The sequence below is a fragment of the Rhinoderma darwinii genome, assembly GCF_050947455.1.
Source record: "Rhinoderma darwinii isolate aRhiDar2 chromosome 8 unlocalized genomic scaffold, aRhiDar2.hap1 SUPER_8_unloc_1, whole genome shotgun sequence".
Taxonomy (NCBI): Eukaryota; Metazoa; Chordata; class Amphibia; order Anura; family Rhinodermatidae; genus Rhinoderma; species Rhinoderma darwinii.
Genome location: NW_027461824.1, coordinates 32,689 through 45,237, shown reverse-complemented (window position 1 = coordinate 45,237; position 12,549 = coordinate 32,689).

The window sequence follows — 12,549 nt, the reverse complement described above, 5'->3', positions numbered from 1 at the left end:
CTGGGTATCTTCTGTATATAATTATATATGTACAGCTGGTATAAGTTATACATCTTCTTGTATACAGTGATATGTAGCATGCTGGTATAACCTGGGTATATTCTGTATATTATTATATATGTAAAGCTGGTATAAGTTATACATCTTCTTGTATATAGTGATATGGAGCATGCTGGTATAACCCGGGTATATTCTGTATATTATTATATATGTAAAGCTGGTATAAGTTATACATCTTCTTGTATATAGTGATATGGGGCATGCTGGTATAACCTGGGTATATTCTGTATATTATTATATATGTAAAGCTGGTATAAGTTATACATCTTCTTGTATATAGTGATATGGGGCATGCTGGTATAGCCTGGGTATCTCCTGTATATAATTATATATGTACAGCTGGTATAAGTTATACATCTTCTTGTATATAGTGATATGGAGCATGCTGGTATAACCTGGGTATCTTCTGTATATAATTATATATGTACAGCTGGTATAAGTTATACATCTTCTTGTATATAGTGATATGGAGCATGCTGGTATAACCTTGGTATCTTCTGTATATAATTATATATGTACAGCTGGTATAAGTTTTATACATCTTCTTGTATATAGTGATATGGAGCATGCTGGTATAACCTGGGTATCTCCTGTATATAATTATATATGTACTGCTGGTATAAGTTATACATCTTCTTGTATATAGTGATATGGAGCATGCTGGTATTACCTGGGTATCTTCTGTATATAATTATATATGTACAGCTGGTATAAGTTATACATCTTGTATGTAGTGATATGGAGCATGCTGGTATAACCTGGGTATCCTCTGTATATAATTATATATGTACAGCTGGTATAAGTTATACATCTTCTTGTATATAGTGATATGGAGCATGCTGGTATAACCTGGGTATCTTCTGTATATAATTATATATGTACGGCTGGTATAAGTTATACATCTTCCTGTATATAGTGATATGGAGCATGCTGGTATAACCTGGGTATCTTCTGTATATAATTATATATGTACAGCTGGTATAAGTTATACATCTTGTATGTAGTGATATAGAGCATGCTGGTATAACCTGGGTATATGCTGTATATAATTATATATGTACAGCTGGTATAAGTTATACATCTTCTTGTATATAGTGATATGGAGCATGCTGGTATAACCTGGGTATCTTCTGTATATAATTATATATGTACAGCTGGTATAAGTTATACATCTTGTATGTAGTGATATGGAGCATGCTGGTATAACCTGGGTATCCTCTGTATATAATTATATATGTACAGCTGGTATAAGTTATACATCTTCTTGTATATAGTGATATGGAGCATGCTGGTATAACCTGGGTATCTTCTGTATATAATTATATATGTACGGCTGGTATAAGTTATACATCTTCCTGTATATAGTGATATGGAGCATGCTGGTATAACCTGGGTATCTTCTGTATATAATTATATATGTACAGCTGGTATAAGTTATACATCTTCCTGTATATAGTGATATGGAGCATGCTGGTATAACCTGGGTATATGCTGTATATAATTATATATGTACTGCTGGTATAAGTTATACATCTTCTTGTATATAGTGATATGGAGCATGCTGGTATAACCTGGGTATCTTCTGTATAGAATTATATATGTACAGCTGGTATAAGTTATACATCTTCTTGTATATAGTGATATGGAGCATGCTGGTATAACCTGGGCATCTTCTGTATATAATTATATATGTACAGCTGGTATAAGTTATACATCTTCTTGTATATAGTGATATGGAGCATGCTGGTATAACCTGGGTATCTTCTGTATATAATTATATATGTACAGCTGGTATAAGTTATACATCTTCCTGTATATAGTGATATGGAGCATGCTGGTATAACCTGGGTATCTTCTGTATATAATTATATATGTACAGCTGGTATAAGTTATACATCTTCTTGTATATAGTGATATGGAGCATGCTGGTATAACCTGGGTATCTTCTGTATATAATTATATATGTACAGCTGGTATAAGTTACACATCTTCTTGTAAATAGTGATATGGAACATGCTGGTATAACCTGGGTATCTTCTGTATATAATTATATATGTACAGCTGGTATAAGTTATACATCTTCCTGTATATAGTGATATGGAGCATGCTGGTATAACCTGGGTATCTCCTGTATATAATTATATATGTACAGCTGGTATAAGTTATACATCTTCTTGTATATAGTGATATGGAGCATGCTGGTATAACCTGGGTATCTTCTGTATAGAATTATATATGTACAGCTGGTATAAGTTATACATCTTCTTGTATATAGTGATATGGAGCATGCTGGTATAACCTGGGCATCTTCTGTATATAATTATATATGTACAGCTGGTATAAGTTATACATCTTCTTGTATATAGTGATATGGAGCATGCTGGTATAACCTGGGTATCTTCTGTATATAATTATATATGTACAGCTGGTATAAGTTATACATCTTCTTGTATATAGTGATATGGAGCATGCTGGTATAACCTGGGTATCTCCTGTATATAATTATATATGTACAGCTGGTATAAGTTATACATCTTCTTGTATATAGGGATATGGAGCATGCTGGTGTAACCTGGGTATCTTCTGTATATAATTATATATGTACAGCTGGTATAAGTTATACATCTTCTTGTATATAGTGATATGGAGCATGCTGGTATAACCTGGGTATCTCCTGTATATAATTATATATGTACAGCTGGTATAAGTTATACATCTTCTTGTATATAGGGATATGGAGCATGCTGGTATAGCCTGGGTATCTTCTGTATATAATTATATATGTACAGCTGGTATAAGTTATACATCTTCTTGTATATAGTGATATGTAGCATGCTGGTATAACCTGGGTATCTTCTGTATATAATTATATATGTACAGCTGGTATAAGTTATACATCTTCCTGTATATAGTGATATGGAGCATGCTGGTATAACCTGGGTATCTTCTGTATATAATTAGATATGTACAGCTGGTATAAGTTATACATCTTTTTGTATATAGTGATATGGAGCATGCTGGTATAACCTGGGTATCTCTGTATATAATTATATATGTACAGCTGGTATAAGTTATACATCTTCCTGTATATAGTGATATGGAGCATGCTGGTATAACCTGGGTATATGCTGTATATAATTATATATGTACTGCTGGTATAAGTTATACATCTTCTTGTATATAGTGATATGGAGCATGCTGGTATAACCTGGGTATCTTCTGTATATAATTATATATGTACAGCTGGTATAAGTTATACATCTTGTATGTAGTGATATGGAGCATGCTGGTATAACCTGGGTATCCTCTGTATATAATTATATATGTACAGCTGGTATAAGTTATACATCTTCTTGTATATAGTGATATGGAGCATGCTGGTATAACCTGGGTATCTTCTGTATATAATTATATATGTACGGCTGGTATAAGTTATACATCTTCCTGTATATAGTGATATGGAGCATGCTGGTATAACCTGGGTATCTTCTGTATATAATTATATATGTACAGCTGGTATAAGTTATACATCTTCCTGTATATAGTGATATGGAGCATGCTGGTATAACCTGGGTATATGCTGTATATAATTATATATGTACTGCTGGTATAAGTTATACATCTTCTTGTATATAGTGATATGGAGCATGCTGGTATAACCTGGGTATCTTCTGTATATAATGATATATGTACAGCTGGTATAAGTTACACATCTTCTTGTAAATAGTGATATGGAACATGCTGGTATAACCTGGGTATCTTCTGTATATAATTATATATGTACAGCTGGTATAAGTTATACATCTTCCTGTATATAGTGATATGGAGCATGCTGGTATAACCTGGGTATCTCCTGTATATAATTATATATGTACAGCTGGTATAAGTTATACATCTTCTTGTATATAGTGATATGGAGCATGCTGGTATAACCTGGGTATCTTCTGTATAGAATTATATATGTACAGCTGGTATAAGTTATACATCTTCTTGTATATAGTGATATGGAGCATGCTGGTATAACCTGGGTATCTTCTGTATATAATTATATATGTACAGCTGGTATAAGTTATACATCTTCTTGTATATAGTGATATGGAGCATGCTGGTATAACCTGGGTATCTCCTGTATATAATTATATATGTACAGCTGGTATAAGTTATACATCTTCTTGTATATAGGGATATGGAGCATGCTGGTATAACCTGGGTATCTTCTGTATATAATTATATATGTACAGCTGGTATAAGTTATACATCTTCTTGTATATAGTGATATGGAGCATGCTGGTATAACCTGGGTATCTTCTGTATATAATTATATATGTACAGCTGGTATAAGTTATACATCTTCCTGTATATAGGGATATGGAGCATGCTGGTATAACCTGGGTATCTTCTGTATATAATTATATATGTACAGCTGGTATAAGTTATACATCTTCCTGTATATAGTGATATGGAGCATGCTGGTATAACCTGGGTATCTTCTGTATATAATTATATATGTACAGCTGGTATAAGTTATACATCTTCTTGTATATAGTGATATGGAGCATGCTGGTATAACCTGGGTATCTTCTGTATATAATTATATATGTACAGCTGGTATAAGTTATACATCTTCTTGTATATAGTGATAAGGAGCATGCTGGTATAACCTGGGTATCTCCTGTGTATAAATATATATGTACAGCTGGTATAAGTTATACATCTTCTTGTATATAGTGATATGGAGCATGCTGGTATAACCTGGGTATCTTCTGTATATAATTATATATGTAGAGCTGGTATAAGTTATACATCTTCTTGTATATAGTGATATGGAGCATGCTGGTATAACCTGGGTATCTTCTGTATATAATTATATATGTACAGCTGGTATAAGTTATACATCTTCCTGTATATAGGGATATGGAGCATGCTGGTATAACCTGGGTATCTTCTGTATATAATTATATATGTACAGCTGGTATAAGTTATACATCTTCCTGTATATAGTGATATGGAGCATGCTGGTATAACCTGGGTATCTTCTGTATATAATTATATATGTACAGCTGGTATAAGTTATACATCTTTCTGTATATAGGGATATGGAGCATGCTGGTATAACCTGGGTATCTTCTGTATATAATTATATATGTACAGCTGGTATAAGTTATACATCTTCCTGTATATAGTGATATGGAGCATGCTGGTATAACCTGGGTATCTTCTGTATATAATTATATATGTACAGCTGGTATAAGTTATACATCTTCTTGTATATAGTGATATGGAGCATGCTGGTATAACCTGGGTATCTTCTGTATATAATTATATATGTACAGCTGGTATAAGTTATACATCTTCTTGTATATAGTGATATGGAGCATGCTGGTATAACCTGGGTATCTTCTGTATATAATTATATATGTACAGCTGGTATAAGTTATACATCTTCTTGTATATAGTGATATGGAGCATGCTGGTATAACCTGGGTATATTCTGTATATAATTATATATGTATAGCAGTTGTGTAACTGCCGCTGTAGCAGCCATAGCGCCCTCTACGCCTCATGAGGGGTCCCTTGTCATTCATTGTGTTGGGCTGGGCAGCACGGGCCCCCTCATTGCCGGTCGCATTGCTAGCAGCGGCCAACCGCTGTTCGGCTTGTAGTTAGTGTGAGAAAGCAGAGCTGCAGTGTAAAACATGGATGAGAGAGAGCAGTTAAAGAGACCCTTTCACCCGCCCGTTGAGGTGCAGCTGAGTGCAGCGTGTAATGGGGAGGGGGCTGCACAAACCCTGGGGCACTTTTTTTCTACCCTCCTCCGTTATTTAGATATCGGTGCCGTTATATTTGGTGCCTGATCTGTAAATAAGCCCCTGAACGGTCAATGGGTCGTTTCTATTTAACTAAAAGGCAGGGGGGCGATGTCTTCGCTCTGACACTGTCCAATCAGCTACGGGCAGTGTCAGGGCGGCTGGCGCTGCGTCCCCTCCCGCGAGATCTCAGACAGAGAGCGCTGCAGAACCACCATCATGTGTGAGATGTCGCGGGAGGGAACGCAGCGCCAGCCGCCCTGCCCGTAGCTGATTGGACAGTGTCAGAGCGAAGACATCGCCCCCCTGCCTTTTAGTTAAATAGAAACGACCCATTGACTGTTCAGGGGCTTATTTACAGATCGGCTGCTCCTCCTGTGGGTGCTGTGTGTTCGGCTGCTCCTCCTTGGAGTGCTGTGTGTTCGGCTGCTCCTCCTGTGGGTGCTGTGTGTTCGGCTGCTCCTCCTGGGGGTGCTGTGTGTTCGGCTGCTCCTCCTGTGGGTGCTGTGTGTTCGGCTGCTCCTCCTGTGGGTGCTGTGTGTTCGGCTGCTCCTCCTGTGGGTGCTGTGTGTTCGGCTGCTCCTCCTGTGAGTGCTGTGTGTTCGGCTGCTCCTTCTGTGTGTGCTGTGTGTTCGGCTGCTCCTCCTGGGGGTGCTGTGTGTTCGGCTGCTCCTCCTGTGGGTGCTGTGTGTTCGGCTGCTCCTCCTGGGAGTGCTGTGTGTTCGGCTGCTCCTCCTGGGAGTGCTGTGTGTTCGGCTGCTCCTCCTGGGAGTGCTGTGTGTTCGGCTGCTCCTCCTGGGAGTGCTGTGTGTTCGGCTGCTCCTCCTGGGAGTGCTGTGTGTTCGGCTGCTCCTCCTGTGGGTGTTGTGTGATCGGCTGCTCCTCCTGTGGGTGCTGTGTGTTCGGCTGCTCCTCCTGTGGGTGCTGTGTGTTCGGCTGCTCCTCCTGGGGGTGCTGTGTGTTCGGCTGCTCCTCCTGGGGGTGCTGTGTGTTCGGCTGCTCCTCCTGGGGGTGCTGTGTGTTCGGCTGCTCCTCCTGGAGGTGCTGTATGTTCGGCTGCTCCTCCTGTGAGTGCTGTGTGTTCGGCTGCTCCTTCTGTGTGTGCTGTGTGTTCGGCTGCTCCTCCTGGGGGTGCTGTGTGTATGGCTGCTCCTCCTGTGGGTGCTGTGTGTTCGGCTGCTCCTCCTGGGAGTGCTGTGTGTTCGGCTGCTCCTCCTGGGAGTGCTGTGTGTTCGGCTGCTCCTCCTGGGAGTGCTGTGTGTTCGGCTGCTCCTCCTGGGAGTGCTGTGTGTTCGGCTGCTCCTCCTGGGAGTGCTGTGTGTTCGGCTGCTCCTCCTGGGAGTGCTGTGTGTTCGGCTGCTCCTCCTGGGAGTGCTGTGTGTTCGGCTGCTCCTCCTGGGAGTGTTGTGTGTTCGGCTGCTCCTCCTGTGGGTGCTGTGTGTTCGGCTGCTCCTCCTGGGGGTGCTGTGTGTTCGGCTGCTCCTCCTGGGAGTGCTGTGTGTTCGGCTGCTCCTCCTGGGAGTGCTGTGTGTTCGGCTGCTCCTCCTGGGAGTGTTGTGTGTTCGGCTGCTCCTCCTGTGGGTGCTGTGTGTTCGGCTGCTCCTCCTGGGGGTGCTGTGTGTTCGGCTGCTCCTCCTGGAGGTGCTGTATGTTCGGCTGCTCCTCCTGGAGGTGCTGTATGTTCGGCTGCTCCTCCTGGAGGTGCTGTATGTTCGGCTGCTCCTCCTTGGAGTGCTGGGTGTTCGGCTGCTCCTCCTGGCAGTGCTGTGTGTTCGGCTGCTCCTCCTGTGGGTGCTGTGTGTTTGGCTGCTCCTCCTGTGGGTGCTGTGTGTTCGGCTGCTCCTCCTGGGGGTGCTGTGTGTTCGGCTGCTCCTCCTGGGGGTGCTGTGTGTTCGGCTGCTCCTCCTGGAGGTGCTGTGTGTTCGGCTGCTCCTTCTGTGGGTGCTGTGTGTTCGGCTGCTCCTCCTGGAGGTGCTGTGTGTTCGACAGGGCTGTAGAGGATCAGTGTAGTGACCGGGTGAGGATCAGTTCAGTCTATAGATTCATGTGTAGCTCCTTACAGTCACCACAGGGTGGAGCTGTTGTGCCGTGGACATAATTTATCCATCTGCAGACACAATAAACTCACGGAAGTGAATCACCGTCTATTATATCACATTATTATATACAGCAATGAATTCTAAACACAGTGACTCTGTGGTTAGCAGTGTTGTCTTGCAGTACGGTGGATCAGTGGTTAGCAGTGTTATCTTGTAGTACGGTGGATCAGTGGTTAGCAGTGTTGTCTTGCAGTGCGGTGGATCAGTGGTTAGCAGTGTTATCTTGTAGTATGGTGGATCGGGTTAGCAGGGTTAAACTGCAGTACGGTGGATCAGTGGTTAGCAGTCTTATCTTGTAGTACGATGGACTGGTTAGCAGTCTTATCTTGCAGTACGGTGGATCAGTGGTTAGCAGTTATATTGCAGTATGGTGGATCAGTGTTATCTTGCAGTATGGTGGATCAGTGGTTAGCAGTGTTATCTTGCAGTACGGTAGATCAGTGGTTAGCAGTGATATCTTGCAGTCCGGTGGATCAGTGGTTAGCAGTGTTATCTTGTAGTATGGTAGATCAGGGGTTAGCAGGGTTATCTTGCAGTACGGTGGATTAGTGGTTAGCAGTGTTATCTTGTAGTATGGTGGATCAGTGTTATCTTGTAGTACGATGGATCAGTGGTTAGCAGTGTTATCTTGCAGTACGGTGGATCAGTGGTTAGCAGTGTTATCTTGCAGTACGGTGGATCAGTGGTTAGCAGTGTTGTCTTGCATTGCGGTGGATCAGTGGTTAGCAGTGTTGTCTCGCAGTACGGTGGATCAGTGGTTAGCAGTGATATCTTGCAGTCCGGTGGATCAGTGGTTAGCAGTGTTGTCTTGCAGTACGGTGGATCAGTGGTTAGCAGTGTTATCTTGTAGTACGGTGGATCAGTGGTTAGCAGTGTTATCTTGCAGTACGGTGGATCAGTGGTTAGCAGTTATATTGCAGTATGGTGGATCAGTGGTTAGCAGTGTTATCTTGTAGTACGATGGACTGGTTAGCAGTGTTATCTTGCAGTACGGTGGATCAGTGGTTAGCAGTTATATTGCAGTATGGTGGATCAGTGGTTAGCAGTGTTATCTTGTAGTACGATGGACTGGTTAGCAGTGTTATCTTGCAGTACGGTGGATCAGTGGTTAGCAGTGATTTCTTGCAGTCCGGTGGATCAGTGGTTAGCAGTGTTCTACTGTAGTATGGTGGATCAGGGGTTAGCAGGGTTATCTTGCAGTACGGTGGATTAGTGGTTAGCAGTGTTATCTTGCAGTACGGTGGATCAGTGGTTAGCAGTGTTATCTTGTAGTATGGTGGATCAGGGGTTAGCAGGGTTAACTTGCAGTACGGTGGATCAGTGGTTAGCAGTGTTATCTTGCAGTACGGTGGATCAGTGGTTAGCAGTGTTATCTTGCAGTACGGTGGATCAGTGGTTAGCAGTCGTATCTTGCAGTACGGTGGATCAGTGGTTAGCGGTGTTATATCCCAGTACGGTGGATCAGTGGTTAGCAGTTATATTGCAGTATGGTGGATCAGTGGTTAGCAGTGTTATCTTGTAGTACGGTGCATCAGTGGTTAGCAGTGTTATCTTGCAATACGGTGGATCAGTGGTTAGCAGTGTTATCTTGCAGTATGGTGGATCAGTGGTTAGCAGTGTTATCTTGCAGTACGGTGGATCAGTGGTTAGCAGTGTTATCTTGCAGTATGGTTGATCAGTGGTTAGCAGTGTTATCTTGCAGTACGGTGGATCAGTGGTTAGGGGTGTTATCTCGCAGTACGGTGGATCAGTGGTTAGCAGTTATATTGCAGTATGGTGGATCAGTGGTTAGCAGTGTTATCTTGTAGTACGGTGGATCAGTGGTTAGGGGTGTTATCTCGCAGTACGGTGGATCAGTGGTTAGCAGTTTTATCTTGTAGTACGGTGGATCAGTGGTTAGCAGTGTTCTCTTGCAGTGCAGTGGATCAGTGGTAAGCAGTGTTATCTCGCAGTCCGGTGGATCAGTGGTAAGCAGTGTTATCTCGCAGTCCGGTGGATCAGTGGTTAGCAGTGTTATTGTAAAGGATCTGCCAGACACAGCTTCTGTGTCGACGCCCATGGTTAATCAGTCTGCACCTGCTCCTAAGTCTGCTTGAGTGACTCGATCATCTACCACTCGGGCTGGGAGGCTGAGAAGTGGGAGAGCCTATCACAGCCTGGCCAGACGGAGCTAGCTCACGCCCTCTGTCTATTTATACCTTTATTTCCTGCTTCTCCTCTGCCTGTGATTCTCCTGTTTCCTGGCTCTGCTGCTGCTTGTACTATTTGTCCTCTGCTTCATATTGACCCTGGCTTGACTGACTATTCTCCTGCTCTGCGTTTGGTACCTCGTACACTCCTGGTTTGACTCGGCTTGTTCACTACTCTTGTTGCTCACGGTGTTGCTGCGGGCAACTGCCCCATTTCCCTTAGCTTCTGTGTACCCTTGTCTGTTTGTCTGTCATGCACATATTGCGCATAGGGACCGTCGCCCAGTTGTACGCCGTCGCCTAGGACGGGCCGTGCAAGTAGGCAGGGACTGAGTGGCGGCAGTTGCCCACGGCAACACCGTGAGCAACAAGAGTAGTGAACAAGCCGAGTCAAACCAGGAGTGTACGAGGTACCAGCCCGAGTGGTAGATGAGTCACTGTATCAGACTTAGGAGCAGGTGCAGACTGCTTAACCACGGGCGTCGACACAGAAGCTGTGTCTGGCAGATCCTTTACAGTTATCTTGTAGTACGGTGGATCAGTGGTTAGCAGTGTTATCTTGTAGTATGGTGGATCAGTGGTTAGCAGTGTTATCTTGCAGTATGGTGGCTTACTGGTTAGCAGTGTTATCTTGCAGTACGGTGGATCAGTGGTTAGCAGTGTTATCTTGTAGTATGGTGGCTCAGTGGTTAGCAGTGTTATTTTGCAGTACGGTGGATCAGTGGTTAGCAGTGATATGTCGCAGTACGGTGGATCAGTGATTAGCAGTGTTTTCTTGCAGTACGGTGGTTTAGTGGTTAGCAGTGTTATCTTGCAGTACAGTGGATCAGTGGTTGGCAGTGTTATCTTGTAGTATGGTGGATCAGTGGTTAGCAGTGTTATCTTACAGTATGGTGGCTTACTGGTTAGCAGTGTTATCTTGCAGTACGGTGGATCAGTGGTTAGCAGTGTTATCTTGTAGTATGGTGGCTCAGTGGTTAGCAGTGTTATTTCGCAGTACGGTGGATCAGTGGTTAGCAGTGATATGTCGCAGTACGGTGGATCAGTGATTAGCAGTGTTTTCTTGCAGTACGGTGGTTAAGTGGTTAGCAGTGTTATCTTGCAGTACGGTGGATCAGTGGTTAGCAGTGTTATCTTGTAGTACAGTGGATCAGTGGTTAGCAGTTTTATCTTGCAGTACGGTGGATCAGTGGTTAGCAGTGTTAGCTTGTAGTATGGTGGATCAGTGGTTAGCAGTGTTAGCTTGTAGTATGGTGGATCAGTGGTTAGCAGTTTTATCTTGTAGTATGGTGGATCAGTGGTTAGCAGTGTTATCTTACAGTATGGTGGCTTAGTGGTTAGCAGTGTTATCTTGCAGTACGGTGGATCAGTGGTTAGCAGTGATATATCGCAGTACGGTGGATCAGTGGTTAGCAGTGTTATCTTGCAGTATGGTGGATCAGTGGTTAGCTGTGCTATCTTGTAGTATGTTGGCTCGGGTTAGCAGGGTTAACTTGCAGTACGGTGGATCAGTGATTAGCAGTGTTATCTTGTAATACGGTGGATCAGTGGTTAGCAGTGTTGTCTTGCAGTACGGTGGATCAGTGGTTAGCAGTGTTATCTTGTAGTACGGTGGATCAGTGGTTAGCAGTGTTATCTTGCAGTACGGTGGATCAGTGGTTAACCACTGTTATCTTGCAGTACGGTGGATCAGTGGTTAACTACTGTTATCTTGTAGTACGGTGGATCAGTGGTTAGCAGTGTTATCTTGTAGTACGGTGGATTAGTGGTTAGCAGTGTTATCTTGCAGTACGGTGGATCAGTGGTTAGCAGTGTTATCTTGCAGTACGGTGGATCAGTGGTTAGCAGTGTTATCTTGCAGTACGGTGGATCAGTGGTTAGCTGTGTTATATCGCAGTACGGTGGATCAGTGGTTAGCAGTGTTATCTTGCAGTACGGTGGATCAGTGGTTAGCAGTGTTATCTTGCAGTATGGTTGATCAGTGGTTAGCAGTGTTATCTTGCAGTATGGTTGATCAGTGGTTAGCAGTGTTATCTCGCAGTACGGTGGATCAGTGGTTAGCAGTGTTATCTTTTAGTACGGTTGATCAGTGGTTAGCAGTGTTATCTTGTAGTACGGTGGATCAGTGGTTAGCAGTGTTCTCTTGCAGTGCAGTGGATCAGTGGTAAGCAGTGTTATCTCGCAGTCCGGTGGATCAGTGGTTAGCAGTGTTATTTCGCAGTACGGTGGATCAGTGGTTAGCAGTGTTATCTTGTAGTACGGTGGATCAGTGGTTAGCAGTGTTAGCTTGTAGTATGGTGGATCAGTGGTTAGCAGTGTTAGCTTGTAGTATGGTGGATCAGTGGTTAGCAGTGTTAGCTTGTAGTATGGTGGATCAGTGGTTAGCAGTGTTTT